Here is a 20020-nt window from a genome sequence, read left to right as displayed (position 1 = left end):
TAAAGGGAGGTCATGGTTTAGTAATCTGCATATTTATTACAATAAAGTGATGGCTGAAGGAACTTGAGTTCAAAGAGTGTTAGATTTGATTATGGTATCAATGTGGGTTTCAATTAAATATGTTACTATCCTGCCTTCGGTTGATGGCAGTAATCATGCCGCCCTCGTTTAAGAAATGGTAAACTTTCTGAATTTTCATAAAGTTTACTACTTTCCATTCAGAAAAGGGTGCATGCTGAACTACAAAGCAGGAAATTATAACAGAATATAGTACAGAATCCAGCATACTCCTCAGAATATGCTCGATTCTTATACTGATATACTCCTCAGGGGATGTGGCGTTTGCACACCACTGCGCTAGGCCGCACGAAGGAAGACTTGGTTTCAAGTCTAGTCGGCGACTAGAGGAAATTTTTCTAAGCCTTTTTTCGACGGGTTCCCGAGTTAGTCGATCTCTGGCACGGGCAAGCGGATGTTTTCTGCCTGAAACTCCTGTTTTTCATCCCGTAAACTTAAGAAAATCGACCTTAGAACCCACATTATTTCAGACATTACAAATACGAGTGTTAGGGTTATGGACCACGAGATGGCGGCACGTCTAGAGCCGTTTCTCTCTTCACTGTGTTCCGCTTAATTAGTGATAGCCTTGGGCCAGCTATCTCTGATTGGGTACCAGTGGAGATTGAACTGCCCACTCAGTCTGCAAAAGTTAGATAGGGCTTAAAACGGCCCTCGCCTACTCCCTATATATACGGGAATAAAAAGGCGTTAGCTGATTTCTTTTTTTTTTTTTTAATACCAGATGTATCAGAAACAAGAGGGAGAGGTTTTTGCAATCGGATAGTGCAACCTCGCCAAAAGTCATAGTCATTAGTGAGACTTTGCTAGCGGCTGAGGATGTAATCACAGGGTTAGAATATGAAAGGTTTAGTATTTTCAGGGGAGATAGAGAAATTAGGATGGGGAGGTGTACTGTTGATCATAGCGGATGAACTGCAGCCAAAATGAATAGGAGATAGACGGGAAGATGGCTGTGTATTTGAAGCAGTCCGGTGTGAGATTAAGGCCATTAGACAAAATATACAATTGGTTGGTGCTATAAGCTTGGGATTTCACAAAAGATCTGGAAGATATGCATCGGCAAATTAGTACAATGTGTGTAGGTCGAGTGATTTTTATGGGGGACTTAAACTATGCTGATAAAGAGCAAATGGAAGAAAGAGCACAGGGCATGAAGGAAATGAAATTTATAATCATACTAAGAGATAACTACTTGATGCAGCTTGTGATGGAGGGGAAGGGGTTTGAGAGTATTGAACCTCGTCACAGGTTCGGAAGAGCTATTCGTAACTAAGTCGACCATTGCCTTCGATTGGTGAAAGTGATCATTTGGTGTTGACTTGGGAGATTATAGAACATGAGGAATATCTGTCAAGAAGGGGTATATGTAGAACTACAAGTCAGATGATTATGACAAGCTTAGGAAGAAGCTTAAATCTCTGCCATGGCATAAAACACTGCAGGTTAAGGATATTAGTATTGCATGAGAGATAGTTAAGGGTCATTTAGAGGAAGCAGTATTAAATCAGATACGAGTTAGATTAATGAATAATATCATTAAACACGAGCTGCAGAAGACGAAAATGCTGTAGCGGGTATATAAAGAAAAAGGTTACAGCAAACTTATTAGCACTACAAGGCTTAGAAAGAAAGGTGACCAGCAGGTCAAGAAAGGCAAAATCAGATTATTAGAAGAATTAGCCTATCAGGCCAAAGGAAATCCTAGAGTTCTATCATTGTGTGGCAAAGTATAAATTTCACAAACTCAGATTTAGGATAAGAATATGTCCATGTGATTCGATTTCGATCATTTTAGTGGCAAATTTGCAGTCTCTGTTTGAAATTGAATTTACGATTACAAGTTCAGTGATAAAATATTTGGGGTTGATAGTTTAATATCTAAGATTAATAACATACACCCATATATTATACAAGTAGTCCATAAGTCACGAAGGAGTTTGAAATGTGAATAACGTTTTTGATTATTAAAAAATTTCCAGGTTCTCCAGAAAATCTCCAGAATTAAAAATGATTAATAAATAAAAAGTATCAAATGTTTAAACCCATCCCTTCGTGATTTATGGGTCATCCTGTACATCTTATCTCCCTCTCTTATTTATAAGAGGAAGAATGACTACGGAATATTAACCTTAATGAGTGATAATTGTCAAGAGGTGACTGAAGCATATGAAATAGTCGAGTTACTGATTACCACTTTGCAAGGATATATCATTTTAGTGAGGTTACTGCTCTAACTTATATGACAGACAGTAACGCGGGAAAAGAGGTGAATGAATTGGAAGTTCATAAGATATTGCAGACTTTCAAAGTAAATAAAGCTGTGGGATAAGATTGGATATCAGCTTGGCTTTTGCGAGGATGCGCAAGGGAACTAGCATTGCCAATGATGAGTCTCTTTAAGTCTCGGCTGTAGTAGAGTTAGAAGGGAATGGAAAGAGCTAAAATAATTCACTTGCATAAGACTTCAGCAGTAAATTATACGTGTAGACCAAATCAGTATATCAGTCGTGGTGATAATATAAGTGGAAAAATTGTTCAAAAAGAGAATTCAAGAATTGGTGGATAAAACGATGATTATGTGTGATGGGCAAAATCGCTTTGTGAAGGTTCGTTAGGCCTGAGTAATTTATTATATTTTTATAACAGAGTAACGGCAGTTACAGTCAACCAAACCCCACCCACTCTTCTTTTAACATAAACTCAAATTTCACCTTCCCCCAGCACCATCCATCTCAACTATTCAAACTACTCACTATTTAACTCCTTTCGACACAAGGGTGGTATGTACGCGTATATCCGCTCTGACATACCCTACCAGAGAGCATCTAACCTAGAATCGCCCAACGTTGAGCTTCTTTGGCTAAAAATATACCCCACACTCAGTAAAATCTCCCAACACCACCAACCACTCCGAACTCTTTAATTTCCTCTCCTCAAAAGTTGATTTCCTCCAGTCCCACTATCCTAATAGTGAAATCATTCTCCCAGGTGATTTTAATGTGCATAACACCAACAGGCTTTCCTCTTCCAGTTGTACAGATCCTGGAGGCAGAGACACTGAAATATTTGACATCACCAACGACCTTACACAAATAGTTCACAAGCCGACCAGAATACCAGATAACCCAAATCACTCCCCAAATACCTTAGATCTCTTCCTTACCAATGACCCTTCCAAATATACAGTGAATGTAGTGAGCCCCCTGGGTAATTCTGACCACAACCTAGAGCTCATCTCCTGCCCCATGCAACAACGCTTACACAGTCACATCTGCACAATAGTAGTCTGGCATTATAACAGTGCCAAATGGGACTGCCTCCGAGACTACTATGCTTCATTCCCATGGTTGGACTATTGTTTGTAGTCTTCTAATCCAGACATATGCACCGAACACATCACCAAAGTAATCCTCACTGGCATGATAACATACATTCCCCAAACTACTCTGAACTGCTGTCCCCTATCCAAATCCTGGATCTCCAAAAGATGTGCCAAGCCTGACTAATGAAAAACCAGGCATACCATAACTGGTTCAAATTAAGAACTCCGTCCTCCTTCAGTGCCTATACTGAAGTCCAAAACAGATGCAAAAAAAATTATTAATGATTCCCAAACAGAATTTGATCGGGCAAAAAGCAGGAAAACTTGCAGCTTATCCTACCGGAAGCCATGCCTTTTGGTCTCTTGCCAAAGCAGTTGGTCGCGATTTTTACCCTTCACTACTCCCACCCCTATCATACCCAGATAGCTCAATTGCAACATCACTCACAGAAAAAGCTAATCTCCTGGCTTCACACTTTGTCTGCAATGCACGCGTAACCGGCAATGGCAAATGCCCCCCCCCCCAGTCATTCCAACTGCCCAATATACAATGCCCCTGTATCCTTTTGCCAGAAAGAGATCATAAACCTGTTGTCAATATTAGAAACAAAAAATCCCCGCCCCTGGCCATGACAGTATCCCTCCAATTGTCCTGAAGGTCTGTGCAGCAGAACTGACTCCTATCCTATGCCATCTGTACACGCTATCTTACTCCATTGGTATACATACATATATACAGTATATATATATATATATATATATATATATAAACTACCGCCCTATCTCACTCACCTCAATCCTATCTAAAGTGATGGAGAAAACCATCAATTCTCAACTACTACTCTATCTTGAAGGTACCCAGCTGTTAAGCGACCACTAGTACGGATTCTGCAGATGCCAATTAATAGGTGACCTGCTCTCATATATCACCCATCTCTGGACATATACCATGGAAAAATTTGGCGAATCCCAAGTAGTTGTATTCGATATCTCTAAAGCCTTTGACCGGGTCTGGCACAAAGTCTTACTAAGTAAACTTCCATCATTTAGACTGTCTCAGGACTTCTGCAGGTGGATTGCCAGCTTCCTGTCTGGACGCACATTATGTGTAATGGTAGATGGCTCCCCATCCTCCTACTATCCAAGTAATGCTGGGGTCCCACAAGGTTCAATATTCTCACCGACCCTCTTCTTTCTATACATCAATGACCTACTTCAGTTGACCTCCAACTGAATACACAGTTTTGCAGATGACAGCGCATTTTGCACTCCTCCCTTTCATTTGATAAACCTTACCCTACACAACTCACTTCAACCCACAGAACATCGACCACAATTTCCCTTAACGCAGACCGCCAAAACATCCTCCGATGGAGCTCAGATAACCTCGTCAACTTCAACGCTATTAAAACCCAGTTCTGTCTTATCTCCCACAAAAAGAACCATTTTCCCCCGTATTATTTTTGATAACACTCAAATCCCCAGAGAAGATGAAATTTCTCTTCTCGGAATTACCATGACATCATGCTTCTCCTGGCATAAACACATCACAACCACTGCATCCTCAGCGTCCAAAAAACTAAGCTTTCTCTTTCGCTCAAGACGTTACTTCACTTTAAAGCAGCTGTTAACCCTATACAAATTGCAAATCTGCCCATCTATCGAACACTGTTCCCACATTTGGAGTGTGGCTCCTAAAAGCTCCCTCAAAATGCTTGACTCAATAGAGAGAAGACCAATTAGACTGATTAATGATCCATCTCTTACCGACTCACTCCTCCACTTTCACATAGACGTTTAGTCTCTGCAATTTGTATATTCTACAAATATTTTCATGGAAAATGCCCATCTGAAAAAACATCAATAATTCCCCCACTCTGTACTAAACCCATTGGAACACATACAGCCATCTCCCAACATCCCTTCACTGTACACCTTGAAACCCATAGAACAAGTTTCTTTTCCTTCGCCTTCATCCCTGCTACTGCTGTACTGTGGAACAGTCTTCCCCTGAGGTATTCCCCAAGGAATACAATATACAAACTTTCAAATCGAATGTTAACAAGTTCCTCCTTTCCCATCCCACTACCCATATACGGTACTAAAGTACTATAGGTTGGCTAGCCAACTTCTCGTATATGAGCCGAACATTAAAAAAAAAAAAAAAAAAACCCAGCAAAATCGGATAAAGGAAGTGGCCACACGATGATTCTCTTCGATATTGCAAAGGCATTTGACAGAATACCACATGGAACTCTCTTATGCAACACACTGGTTAATTGAATAAGTGGGGTGGCTGCTGAACAGATATTACTATTATTACTATTATTACGGGCAACTCCAGGGAGTCATTAGACTCATCGAGGGAGGCCCCAAATCATATTCATCACAACTATCTGACATTCATACAGTATCTATCATACCTCGCCTTAAACTCATTCACTGTCACAGCATCCACTACAGACTCAGGGAGCGCATTCCACTCATTCACTACTCTAAAAGTAAAGAACCCAGCTCTAACACCTTTACTAACCACACTTTTGCCCAGTTTCCATGGATGTCCCCTAGTCCTCCCACAACCAGTCCTGTTCTCAAAAATATCTTCTGAATTAATTTTATAGAAACCCTTCAGTAATTTGAATGTCTCAATCATATCTCCCCTCCTCCGCCTATCAACCAATTTTTGCAACCCACAAATCCTCAACCTGTTCTCATACGGTTCATTCCACAGACCTGCTATCATCTTGGTCACTCGCCTCTGGATCCTCTCCACATCCTCCCCATCAAGAAGAAACCTAGGTGACCAAATCTGAGCACAGTAGTCTAGATGGGGTCTTATCAAGGCTCGATAGAGAGGAACAATAACCTGCTTGTCTCTGCTTGTCAACGTATTCTTCAGCAACCAAGTGATTTGATGAGCTGTTTTGGTCACTTTTGCAATGTGCCCCCTAAATTTCAATTCCCTATCCACCAACACTCCTAAATCTCGTGCCTCATCAATTTCCTGGAGCAGGGTTCCACCAATGCAGTAAACTGCCTCCAATCTTTTCACCCCAAAATGCATAACCTTACATTTTGCCACATTAAACTGACATCCATTCTCCTTAGCCCAGACCTCCAATCTATCCAAATCATCCTGCAAAATTTTGACGTCATCTGCATTCACTATTGCCCTACCCAACTTCGCATCATCCGCAAACAAATGAACTGTTCCTCTCAGATCATTTCCTATATCATTTATGAACAAATTAAACAGCATTGGTCCAAGAACAGATCCTTGTGGCACACCACTAGTCACAGGCCGTCTTGTGGACTCTACTCCCAAGTAAACCACTCTCTGATATCTCTCCGTCAACCACCCTCCTATCCATCTCACCAACCCTATGTCCATTCCCATATGCTGCAATTTACTGATTAGAATTCCATGTGGAATCCTGTCAAAGGCCTTGGCAAGGTCCAGTAGAATCACCGTAAACCCATTACCCTTATCCAGTTCAGCCGTCACTGTGTTATAATACGTGAGCAAGTTACTGAGGCATGACCTACCCTTCACAAAACCATGCTGTCCCCGATACAGTATCCCATTTTCTTCAATCCAATCTTGTATTTTCCTTTTGACTATTTTCTCTAAGACCTTTACAATGATTCCTGATATGCTAATCGGTCGGTAATTTACAACAGCAGTCTTGGAACCACCTTTATGCAGTGGAACTATTTTCCCCTCTTTCCACCCGCTCGGGACTAACCCAGACCCGAAACTCAAATTAAACACAATGGTCAAGGGTACTGACAATTCTTTAGCTGCTTCTCGTACAACACGAGCTGGTATACCATCCAATCCCACAGATGTATTGACATTGAGGTTATGCAATAGACTACTCACCTCCACTTCATTAACCACAATTCCCGTATAATCTACTGGTTTACTCGTTTCTGCAATGTCACCACCTTGATGATATACTTTTGCAAAGTGCTCACTCAGTAACTCAACTATCTCAACTGATTCAGTTACCTCCCTACCATCGGCATTCTTTAAAATCAATCTGCCATGTACATTTTTCCTTTTACTTGCTACATATCTAAAAAACTGTTTAGGATTCTCTTTAGCCTGCATGGCCAATGTTCTTTCGTAATCCTTTTTTGCTTTTCTTACCACACTCGTCACCCTTCTGGCCTGCGCTTTATACCGTTCATGTGCCTGCCGGTCACCCTTCTCCTTAAATTCCCTCCATAGTTGTTTCTTTTTTTGCAACTCAAGCTTAATGGTGTTATTCATCCATTTAACCCCTACTTGATTTATTATTCGGACTCTAGGTATACAGTCAGCCATTGCTTCATGCAAGCACTTCTTAACTACCTCCCATGCACTATCAACTTCTGGTCCTTGCAGTTGTACATGCCATGGCACTGAACCAATCAAACTCCTAAGCTTGTCATACTTTCCCGCCCGATAATTCCACATGTACCCTGTCTTAATTGAAAATTCTACACCTTTAGCCACCTCCCAAGTTAAGACCCTATGATCACTCTCACCGATTGGTGGCAATGTGGTCATATTTGTTACAGCCAAATCCTCAGATGTAATTACTAGGTCAAGCACTCTCTGACCCCTAGTATTTTCCATTACATGCTGTCGCAGATAGTTATCCCTTAATAACCGCATAAAATCCAGTTCCTTCCTCCCATGTGTCCTCTCCTCACTCCAATCAATGCGACCATAGTTGAAATCTCCCATAATAATCACCCTCCTTCCACCCATTTCTTCTATTTGCTTGTGCATACTGTCACCACCATCTTTTCCATCACCTGGTCTATAGCAGCACCCAATTGTATATTTAGTTCTGCTAGCCACAATCTCACACCAAATGGCCTCAAATGTGCTCTTTTCTCTATCCTGCAATTCAACTTCTATTCTCCTTGGCTGGAGCTCATCAGCTATCATCAACAATACTCCTCCCCCCATTTTATTCTCTCTGTCATTCCTGAACACACTATACCCATCACATTCAATCCCACTAGTTATATCATCTACAGTCAGCCATGTTTCACTAATACCTATAACCTGTGGTCTGGAAGTGCCAACCATGGCCAAAAACTCTTCCTTCTTGTTCCTAATACTCCTAGTATTAGTGTACATGAATTTAAGACCCCCATTAGCCCCAACCCTACCTTGATGCCTTATATTAACTATCCCACTCTGATTTGTTGTCCTTATTTGCTCTGGCATATTATATTCATTCTTACATTCAACTGCCTCCATAAGGACTGTATCTCTACCCCCCCCCCCCTAACAAATCTAGTTTCCCTGAATTTGCACATCCACTACATTAAGCAACACTTTCTCAAGTCTTCTTACACCGTAACCATTCAAATGCAAGCCATCCATCTTATATAGATCCTTTCGCCCATCAAACTCACTCCACACATCCACAAATTCCACACCACTCGTCATACATAACCCACGCATAAAGTCATTTGCAATTATAGCCCTCCTTTTAAACATTTCACTGTCATACCGTGGCAAAAGACTAATCATTCTAACTCTCTCACTCTTTTCTTTTGCTACCTCAAACAATTCATTCAGGTCTTCTATCATTTCCATTTTATCTCCTTTCAAATCATTCGTACCTGCCACAACAATCATTTCTTTCACCCTTTCCTTTTGCTCTCTAATAGACGCAGTTACGTCCTTTATGGTCGCACCAGGTTGGTACGATTTTGTCAAATCCTCTACTAACACACCTCGTACTAACGAGTCTCCATACAGCACTCTATCCTTCATTTTGTTCATGTTCACATTCATACGTCTATTTTTCCTGTCATACCTTTTATTATTGGTTGGTTCATTCAGTCTACTTTTGTTCATGCACTCTAGCTGCTGTTTTGCTCTTTCTATCGCACTATTCAACAACGCGATCTCACTCAATGTATCTATCTCATCTTTTTTGTTCTCTGAGAAACCATTTATACTATCATTCACACTTTCTACATTCACACTCTCACAATCATGTACAACTTTGCCGTTTCTTGTCATATCCCTATTTCCTTCATTTTGAAGGTTGACAAAAATATCACACTCACGATCCGAAATACGCTTCAATTCCGCATTCTCCCTACATTTTCTACACACATTCAATCCTTTATCATCATCTAACCACACTCCGACCGCACTCGGCAAAGCATACATTTCACAGCTAGTACACTGACTCATTTCTTTTATGCTACCGTTCTTTGATAACGATGGCGAACCTTCATTACTGGCCGCCATTTTCCTACGCACAGGTGCCATATTTATCCGTAACGTGTTTTGTCAAATTAAACGTTATAACACACCAAAAATAGACGCACTAAAATACGCAAGGCAAATAAAACAAAACTACACAATATTAAGTAATTTGTATCGATAACTGAAAATGATACTTATCTTATCTGGAGCTTGCACGAACACTACTCATTCTTTACATTTCTATACATTTTATCTATACATTCTATACACTTTAGTACACTAACCACGTTAATAAAGCTCTAATAATATACCAAAATTAAACACTTAAGTCCATTAAATTGAATCCAAAACACCAATAAATCAGCAAAAAACACAAATCTCTCAGGAGCTCTCCGATAGCACGACCGTTCACCAGCTAGCCTCGACACCATTCTCTAGCCTCGATATGTATATGAACAGTGATATATGGAGGAGCAGATTCGAGGCAAAAACAGTTGATTGCTGGAGTGCCGCAAGGATCGGTTGCTGTTTAATTCGTACATAAATGGTAGCGGGAACAACTTGAAAGGATATATGCAGTTGTTTTCTGATGATACTAGTGGTTGGGGGCGTTGGTGCAGATGTGGATGGTAGTTGCGGTTCCTTCTAGTTGGAGGAGGTGCCTCCCTCAACAAGTTTTGCAACTCCTTGGAAGTGCCTCGTAATTAGGCTGACCATATTTCCTTGAGACAAAAACGGGATGGGGATTACGTAATATTCTGTATTCATGAAAAAGTAAGAATAAAAAAAGTTTTACTTTGCCCAATATGTATTGGATAAAACGTTGGTAATTATTGCTTCTGATTTAGTACGTGTTGAAGAAAATTTTGTTTCATAAATTTTATTTATCAATGTCGACAAGCAGTCATTTGCACGAAAACGTTGGCCGTGCCACACAGTATGATAAGCAACAAAAACTTCACTTGCTGCAATTGTATCACTTTCGCTATCTCCATCACATCTCTCCATAAACGAGCTAATGTTGCTAACTGAAGCCGGAGTCTTTTCAGCATTTTTATGTTTCTGGCTATGTAGATGTTGGTTGATGTTGATTCTACCTTCATGAGCAACGGAAAAATGAACATTACAATGTAGGCATACCACATTTGTTCCATCGCTACACAGCTTGGCCAGTTTAATAAATTTGAATTTTTTATGGATATCGTCATTAAAACCTCAGTTTCGCCTCTTTGACATTACAAGGAGCTTAATTTTTAAAGCTTTAAAAATAAATCTTAAAACTTTAAAAAATATGAAATTTAAACTACCGGCACTGAATAACAAAATCCGGTTAGCATGAAGGCAAAAAAAAACTAATGCTGGTTTTTGTTTTGCCTTTATTTGTCTGTTGCAGAACAGATGCTGCGTCTGAGACGCGCAAGTGTTGCCAACATGCATTTTTTATTTTCTCTGAATAAATCACTTCAGATATCGATATGAATAATAATTTATGATTGACCAATATTAAAGTATATTTATAGTTTTTATTAAAAACAGGACAAAATTTACATTTTTATTAAAACGACGGGATTAAAAACGGTACTGTCCCGTTCAAAACGGTACGTATGGTCAGCCTGTTCCTAATAATAATGAAACAATAACGATGCGAAGTTAGGTAATAGTTAATCATGGCGTTGTGGAGAGCTTTCAGGACGATTTAAATAGGTGTCAGTATGGGCAAATGGGCTCTGTTTAATGTGGAGAGGTGTAAAATTATGCATGTTGGGATAAATAGATTACAAGTTGTGTATCACATTGATGACATACTCCATGAAATAGATGATTTTAGAGATATAGGGGTGGTGGTTGACAGAGAGTTAAAGTTTAAGGACATATTGCTAAGGTACCTGATAACATTACCTGGCTATTGAAGAACACACTAAAAAGTAGATATAAGGAAGTTGTTTTTCCTCATTATAAGACCTTGATCCAACCACATCTGGATTACAGTGCTCAAGTCTGATCTACTGGATTTATTGGGGATGAGGAAGTTGTGGAGATAATTCAGAGGCGAGTGACAAAGATTGTGAGTGGACTGCGGAATGTTCCCTATGAAGATAGATTGAAGGTGTGTAGATTTCAGATGTTGGTTGATAGGAGAAAAAGAGGGGATATGATACAAACATTTAAGTTGCTTAACTACCTAACCTGCCGTGATGTACATGTAGGTTACCATGGATGCAAAGTGCATATTAAAATTGTAATACCATTGATATTACATTGAAATATATGATGGATACGAAGTGTAGAGGAGTGGTGTATTTTATCCATATTGACGGCGACATGAGTTAAAGGATTTTATAGGAGAGATGCAGATGAAATTCTTCAGCACTTCGCTAGACGGACAAGAACAAGGGTTCATTGTTGGAAGTTGAATAAAGGTGTGGTTAATAGGGGTGTGAGGACTAGATTTTTTGCATGAAGAGTAGTAAATGAGTGAAATGGGTTGCCAGAGTCAGTTGTGAGTGCTTTATCTGTTAATGGGTTAACAAAAATGATATTTTAGATTGTGGGGATGGTTTTGGTCTCTAACGATGAGTCCTCAGACTTCATGGAAGTGTATAATAATAAAAATATGTTGGTAGTATTATGTTAGAAAAAACTGATCAGGCTAAGAATTTTCGAGTTTTATTCGATAAGAGGTTGAAGCTCAAGGGCGATATAGTAAAGATTGCATGTACAACTTGGATAATGATTGCAATGCTGGAACAAACTTTCGCATGTAAAGTTGCCAATTTGCCTCTTTTCAAGGCCTTACAATATAAGATCTTACTTCGACTGTTGTGCCCAGGTATGGTGTGCTCGTTTCCGTGGTGATTTTTGAAAACAATATCAGGATTGTGGAACACTCATTATGAAGACAGATTGAGAATTTGTAGAATTCAGATACTAACAAACAGGAGAAAGAGGGACAATATTGAGACACTTAAATATTTCCGAAAGGGTTGTGCAGGATATCAGTAGATGAAGTACTTAATTTAAGGAGGGTGGGGAAATGACGAGTGGGTATCCGTGGAAGTTGGGAATAAATGCCGTCAAGAAGGGGAAGAGAGCTAGATTTTTCCCTCATAGAGTGGTATGTGATTGGAACTGATTGCCATTGGATGATTTGTGTGCGAGCAGTGTGAATGAATTCAAGAACAAGCATGGCAGCTTGTATGCGTAGTATGTACCCTCCTTCACTGAAGGTCTCTCTTTATGATAGTAATTAATTTCCAGCAGAAACTCAGAATTCGCATGATAGAATGCCTACTATCTACACCTATCTACCTATACTCACAGTCCACTGTGAGCCTTAGCTTCCTGTATAACTTGTCTCCACGATCTTCTATCTTTGACTAGTCTTTCCCAACTTTTCACTTTCAGTAGTCAAGTCTTGGATTACGTTATCGATCCATCTTAATATCGGTCTTCCTTTTTTTCCTTGTTGCATGCATCATTTCTCTCAGTATTCTTCTTGGCATATGGAAATCTTCTATTCTCTCTACATGACCTAACCATTGCAATATCTGTGCTTTTAGGAACCTAGCAATATCTTCTTCTTTTAGTATCTGACTAATTTCTTTATTGTACCTTATTCCCCATACACTATGTTCCTCAATACGTCCATAAATTCGTCTTATAATCTTCCTTTCAATATCCTCAAATTGTCTTGGTCTTTTTCACTAATAGTCCACACTTCGCTTCCATATGTAACCATGCATCTAATGAACATTTTATATATAATTATTTTAGTATTTCTGCTTATTAGCTTGCTTTTAATCATGTTTATATTTGCATAAATATGCTCTATTATCAGTTTGAATACCTTCTTTAATCACTATAGTTGATCCTCCCTCATTCTCAATAATATTTCCTAGATACTTAAACTGGCCACTCCTTCAAAAATTTTCTAACTTGTAGATTCTGTGGTTTTACAGGCTTGTGTAGCTCAGTGTAAGTGGCGCTTGCATCCTCTGCGCTTGGTCGCTTGAAGTTATACTTAAGTTCAAGTCTAGTCGCCAACTGGAGGAATTTTTTCTAAGCCTTTTTTTTCACCGTTCCCGAGTTAGTCGATCTCTGGCACAGGCAAGCTGGTTTTTCCTCCGAGAAACTCGGGTTTTTCATTCCATAAACTCAAAAAATTCGACTGTAGTACCCACATTACTTCAGACAGAACATATCTTGTTAGGATTAGGTACCAAGAGATGGCAGCACTTGTATGCCAGCCTCTTCATCGGTGGCTGCTATAATTAGTGATAGACGTTGGCCAGCTATCTTTAATTGGCTACCGGTGGAGATTGAACTGCCCTTGCAGTCTCCAAAAGCCAGATAGGGTATAAAATCCTCACCTACTCCCTATAAGGAATAAAATACATTAGATGACTTTTTCTTTGTTTTTGTTTTCTTCTTAGTTCCGAAGTTGACATCGCCATATATTAGTTTTATTTACATTGATCTCCAATCCCATATCATTAGTTTTTCTTTACAGTTCATTATACACTTCAATTAATCGTTTCTTAGTCCTTGACACGATGACTATATCATCTGCATAAGCATATGACTGACTTGATTTATTAAAAATTATCTTTCTTTGATCTAAATCTTTAATCGCATAATGTAAAGATATAATGAATAATGTTGTTGATAGTGTATCTCCTTGATTTGCACCTTTCTTAAATTCGAAGGTGTCACTAAATTTATTATCTATTTTAACTTTTGCTTTTTTTTCATCGTCGTCATTACTAATCTAATTAATTTTGGTGGTATCTCTAAGTCTTTCGCAGCCTTTTGTAGATTATCTCTTTTTAGACTAGGGATGCGCAGACCGCGGCCCGCATGCGGTCCTCCGTTGATTTGCTGGTGGTCCATCAGTAGAAGTGGCGTTTGCGTCCTCTGTGCTTGGTCGCTTAAAGTTAGACCTAAGTTCAAGTCTAGTCGCCAACTGGAGGAATTTTTTCTAAGCCTTCCACCCCTCCTCACCATATTATTTTAACTTGAACAAGTTACACGATAGGTAATTTTTAAAAATGGTACATGCCAAAGCAAAGTAGCTGGCATGTACCATTTTTAATTTATTTGAACATGTACCAAAGTAGCTGACACGATTGCCTGTCTACTTACGATAATCGGTTAGTAATAATGTTAACAAATTTTATAATTCGTCTATTTGTTATATGAGTATTTTGTTTTCGTAGGTGCGGTTGCTACAATTAATTATCACCTATAGGAAACGGTAATAAATAAATTCTACAATGGATACAGCAGGGTCAAGTAGGAGACGCAAACTACAGGTTGAAAAACGGCAGTTTCAGGATAGCTGGACCGAAAAATATGGTTTTGTGCAGTCGTTTATTAATATCGTGTGCTTTATTTGCAAAAGTGCTGTAGCCATACCAAAAGAATACAATATAAGGAGACACTATGAATCTGCATTCTACATTTTCAAATCTACCCGAAGAATTCGGGTAAACAAAAGATTTCATTATTGAAACGAGAATTGACAGGTCAGCAAGTGATGTTTACAAAACTTATTCAAGATTCAGAAATCGCAAACAGAAATAAGTTTTGAAATATCTCGCCTTATAGAAAAAAGGTGCCGACCATTTACAGGAGATTTCGTTAAAGATTGCCTTGAGATAGCTCCTAAAAATTTGTCCTGAATCAGCCAAAAATGTTGAGAAAATTCAGTTAAACAGGATGACTGTGCAAAGAAGAATTACTGCAATGTCAGAAAATGTAAAGGACCAATTAACATCTTATTCAAAGAAATTTACCTATTTTTCATTTACTATTGATAAATCAACTGACATTACTTCCACAGCCCAGTTGTTAATATTTGTACGTGGAATAACCCAAGAGTTTGAGGTAAGTGAGGAGCTGATTGGAACTAGTTCATTGTCAGATCAAACGAAAGGTAATGACATGCTCACTGGGTAAGTGTTCAAAATTGATTTAGATATGACAAAATTATCAGGTATCACGACTGATGGAGCTCCTTCCATGATAGGAGCTAATTCTGGATTGGTAACATTATTGAAACAGCACTTGGGACGGCACGACGATGAGTTAATACAATTCCACTGTATAATCCTCCAGAGAGCTTGTGCCCTAAGAAACTTGCATTTGAACATGTCATGAAAGTTGTGGTTTCAACGATTAATTTTATAAAATCCCGTGGCCTTAATCACCGACAATTTAAAAAGTTTCTTGAAGACATTGAAAGTGAATATGGTGACTTAATTTTTTACACAGAAGTGAGGTGGCTAAGTCGTGGACAAACATTGGAGCGGTTCCTAAGTTTAATTGATGAAATTGAAATCTTCATGACTGAAAAAAACAAAAACGTCCCTGACATAAAAAATCCGGATTGGTTATGTGACTTAGCCTTTCTGGTTGACATTACTAATCATTTTAATACGTTAAATACGTGACTTCAGGGCAAAGATCAATTGGTTACTCAACTTTACGGCCATATTTTGTCTTTTCAGTGCAAGTTAAATCTATTTCAAATCCAACTGAAGTCAGGGAATTACATCCATTTTCCTAATTATAAGAAAGTTTCTGAAAAGTTCAATGTCAACTTCAAAACTGTTATGTTGAAATGATTGATAACTTGATATCAGCCTTCAAGGATCGGTCTTCTGATTTTAAAAAAGTGAAACCGTTGCTAGATTCATTTAACAATCCTTTTGCCATTTTGCCCGAAAATGCACCCGAATCAGCACAGCTTGAACTCTTCGACATTCAAAATGATGAGAGCCTGCAAAATAAATTTAACGAAGCAATTTATTAAACTTCTATCGTTGTGTCTATAAAAACAATTATAAATGGTTGCTAGATAATGCAAAATGTGCAAGCCTCTTTGGCTCAATACATATTTGTGAACAAACTTTTTCAGTCATGGATATGAACAAATCGAAAAATAGGGACCGCTTGACTGGTGAAAATTTAGAATCAATTTTGCGGTTGGCTACTACAAAACTCGAACCGAATATCAAAACAATTGTCAAATCAATGCAATGTCACGCATCAAATTAAATTCACTTACTTTTTATTACCTTTTTTGTAACGATTATGATAGGTATAAATAAAATAAGCAATATATGGTAGATAACTTTCAAGGTTTTTTTTTGTCGGCCCTCCCGTAAGTAACAGTGGAACTATGCGGCCCTAGGCCTTAACAAGTTTGTGCATTCCTGGTTTAGAATGTTAAATGCTTGCTTAAAATCTATAAACAACACAACTATAAATAACGATGATGGCAAATGGCATTTTCCATCATCGGTCTGATAATGAAATGTTGATCAATGGTACTTCTGTTTGATTTAAATCCACATTCTAAATGATATTCTCCTATTTTCTTTTCTGTAATTTCTTTAAGCCTGTCATTTATTATGGATGTAAGAATTTTATAAGCTACGTTAAGTAACGTAATACCCCTATAATTACTACAGTCGAATTTATCACCTTTTTTATAAAGAGGACAGATTATGCCAACATTCCAACTATCTGGCTTTTCTTCCTTTACCAGACTGTTGAAAATATATCCTGTAATACAAAACATAATGAATCTCCTCTGGGTTTCAGTAATTCTTCATCCCATATCTTCTCCCAGTGCTTTATTATTTCTCATTTTTTGTATTTTAGCTTCAATTTTACTGGTTGTCGGTGGTTTTATAGGGATATTCTCTTCTACATCAATGTCCTTTCTTGTTTCAAATTGAATATTTTAACCATTTTCTTCTCTATTTAATAAATCCTTAAAATATTCTGTCCATCTCTCTACTATTTTATTTTCTTCTCCTAATAAATATCCTTTCTTATCTTTATATCCTTTTTTATCTTTACATCCACTAATTCTTAGTTGAAATCCTCTTTTTTCATTTTTTTGGACGGCAGCATAAAATTTTCTACTTTCATTTTGAGTATTAAGTTGTTCTATTTCTTTTATTTGTTTCATAATCAGTTTATTTTTATTTTTTTGTATATCATTTGCTTTTCTTCTAAGTTGTATCTTTCCCGATTACTTCTGTTTACCTGCATCATTTGTTCTTCATCAAACCATTCTTCCTTATGAGTTCTTTTCTTTTCATCTACTGTTTCAGAAACCGCTTCTTTAATCATATTTTCTACTCAATTCCATTTTCCACCAATACTATTAAACCTATCAGCTATGTTATTTTCAATTTTATTTAATTTACAAATTTCAAGTTATCTTGGTATTTCTTAGCTTCCTTTACATTATTACTAAGTTTATCTATGTCCCATAACCCAGCATTCTTTTTTGTCATCTTTATCACATTTGATGATCTTTCTCTTATAATCATTTTCACTAGATAATGATCGCTGTCACAATTGGGGCCTCTACAGCTCCTGACATCAATGACAGAGGAGACATGATGTCTCGACACTAAAACATGATCAGTCTGGTTTACTTTGTACGTGCCTGGTATCCTCCAAGTTCCCAGGTGAATTGCTTTATGTGCAAACGATGTGCTTCTTATCACCAATTTGTTTCTGATTGCAAATTGCATCAGTAAATATGATTTCGATTGTTTTTATAATGTAATGTAAATATTTCTGCCACTTTTCATTGATTTTCATCTCTCCCAATCTTAGCGTTAAAGTCTCCCATGATTAATAGAATATCATACCTTTGTGTCTTACAGCAGACTTCGTCAAGTTGCTCAAAAATTGATCTTTATCAATTTCTTCTTTCTCCTCAGTTGGTGCATGAGCTGAAATGACAGTAATGTTTCTAAATTTTCCTTTTAATCTTATTTTGCATATTCGGTCACTAACAGCTTCGTATTCTAATATACTTTTCCATATTTCCTTGCTTACTATGAAGCCAGTACACAGATGACCAGTTCGTTCATTGGGACCACTATAAATAACACTATAATGCTGTTTATCAATTCTCCCCTGTCCTTGCCATCGCATTTCTTGTAGTGCAATGAGGTCTATTTTATATTTCAGCATTTCCTATTTCTTGCATTGTCCTACATTCCATGTTGCCATTTAGATATCTCTTCTTATTTCAATGTTATTTTTCTATTTCGTAATCGAATCATATCCTTTTTTCCATTCCAGGTCGGTTGCCATTGAGCAATTTTCGGAGGTTTCGTTTGTAGCGATTTCGTAGCATCAAATTTTTTTTGTGATTGGGTTGCTAACCAATGTACAACCCTCGTCCTTCATCCAGGCTTGGGAATGGCTGGAGTGATCTACTCGGTGTAACCAACTTCAAGCAGAGTTATGATAGAATTCCTATTGTATCAAATATTCGCTGTTGGAGACACGGTTAAAAATAAAATATTCATGAACATTTTGCTCTGTTCATTTTGTCTAGCAGTGCATAAAAAGTATTTGTAGATATAAAAGTTATTTTCTAAGTTGGGAAAATGAGGAATTTTGTAAGGTTTTGAGAGTGTTACTTATGACAAAAATCAGTTTTAAAAAATTTAGTTGTGTTTTGGAATGCCTTAATGGATAAGTTGCAACCTGAAAATAAATACATCCTCTACATACATTGTTTCTCTGTACACATTCCAAAGCAAGGATCTTTTAAGTTCAATAAAGACACCTGTCAAAAAAAGGCTTACAAAAAGTTCCTCTAGTCGGCAACTAGAGAAATGTTTTCTAAGCCTTTTTTCAAACGGTTCCAGAGTTTGTCGATCTCTGGCACGGGAAAAAAGATTTTTTCGCCCAGAAAACTTGGGGTTTGTCCCGTAAACTGAATAAAATCGACCATAGAACCCACACTATTTCAGACATTATAAAAATATTGTTAGGTACCACGAGATGGCAGCAAAATTGTTTAGCAGTCTCTTCACTGCAGGCTGCTTACATTAGCGATAGCCTTCAGCCAACTCTGATTGGCTAGCAGTGGAGATTGAACTGCCCACTGTCTCCAAAAGTTAGACAGGGCTAAAACTTCCTATCTCTATTAAGGAATATATAATGCGTTTGCTGATTATTATATTACAAAGTAACCAATGAGAGATAAACTCAATTTATTTTAAAAACTTTGATGTACGTGGGCTATTCAATAAGTAATAAGACTAATTTTACTGTGGTGAAACCACTCATCAGAATATTAATTTCTGTGGAATAAAGAAATGTTGCTGTATGTATTTACAAAAGAGGGTGATAGATGGCGTATACGGGCTGATGTGCCAGTGTCACGTGACCAAACGCAAGTGCTCATCGGCGCGCCTACGAGGTGCGACCAGTCTTCGAAATAAAAGTGTCCTTGGAACAGCGTTATGCAATTAAATTTTGTGTGTTTGCAAAAATCGGCATCGGCAATATCATATTAAAAAAGAGGATATTAGGAAAGAACTTGACATTGTCAGCATCCAGGAATG

This window comes from Typopeltis vanoorti, chromosome 20 (genome assembly GCF_054136105.1).
Source record: "Typopeltis vanoorti isolate ZY-2024b chromosome 20, IOZ_Tvanoo_1.0, whole genome shotgun sequence".
Classification (NCBI taxonomy): Eukaryota; Metazoa; Arthropoda; class Arachnida; order Uropygi; family Thelyphonidae; genus Typopeltis; species Typopeltis vanoorti.
The sequence above is the reverse complement of the archived record's forward strand: the minus strand, read 5'-3'. Positions refer to the sequence as shown.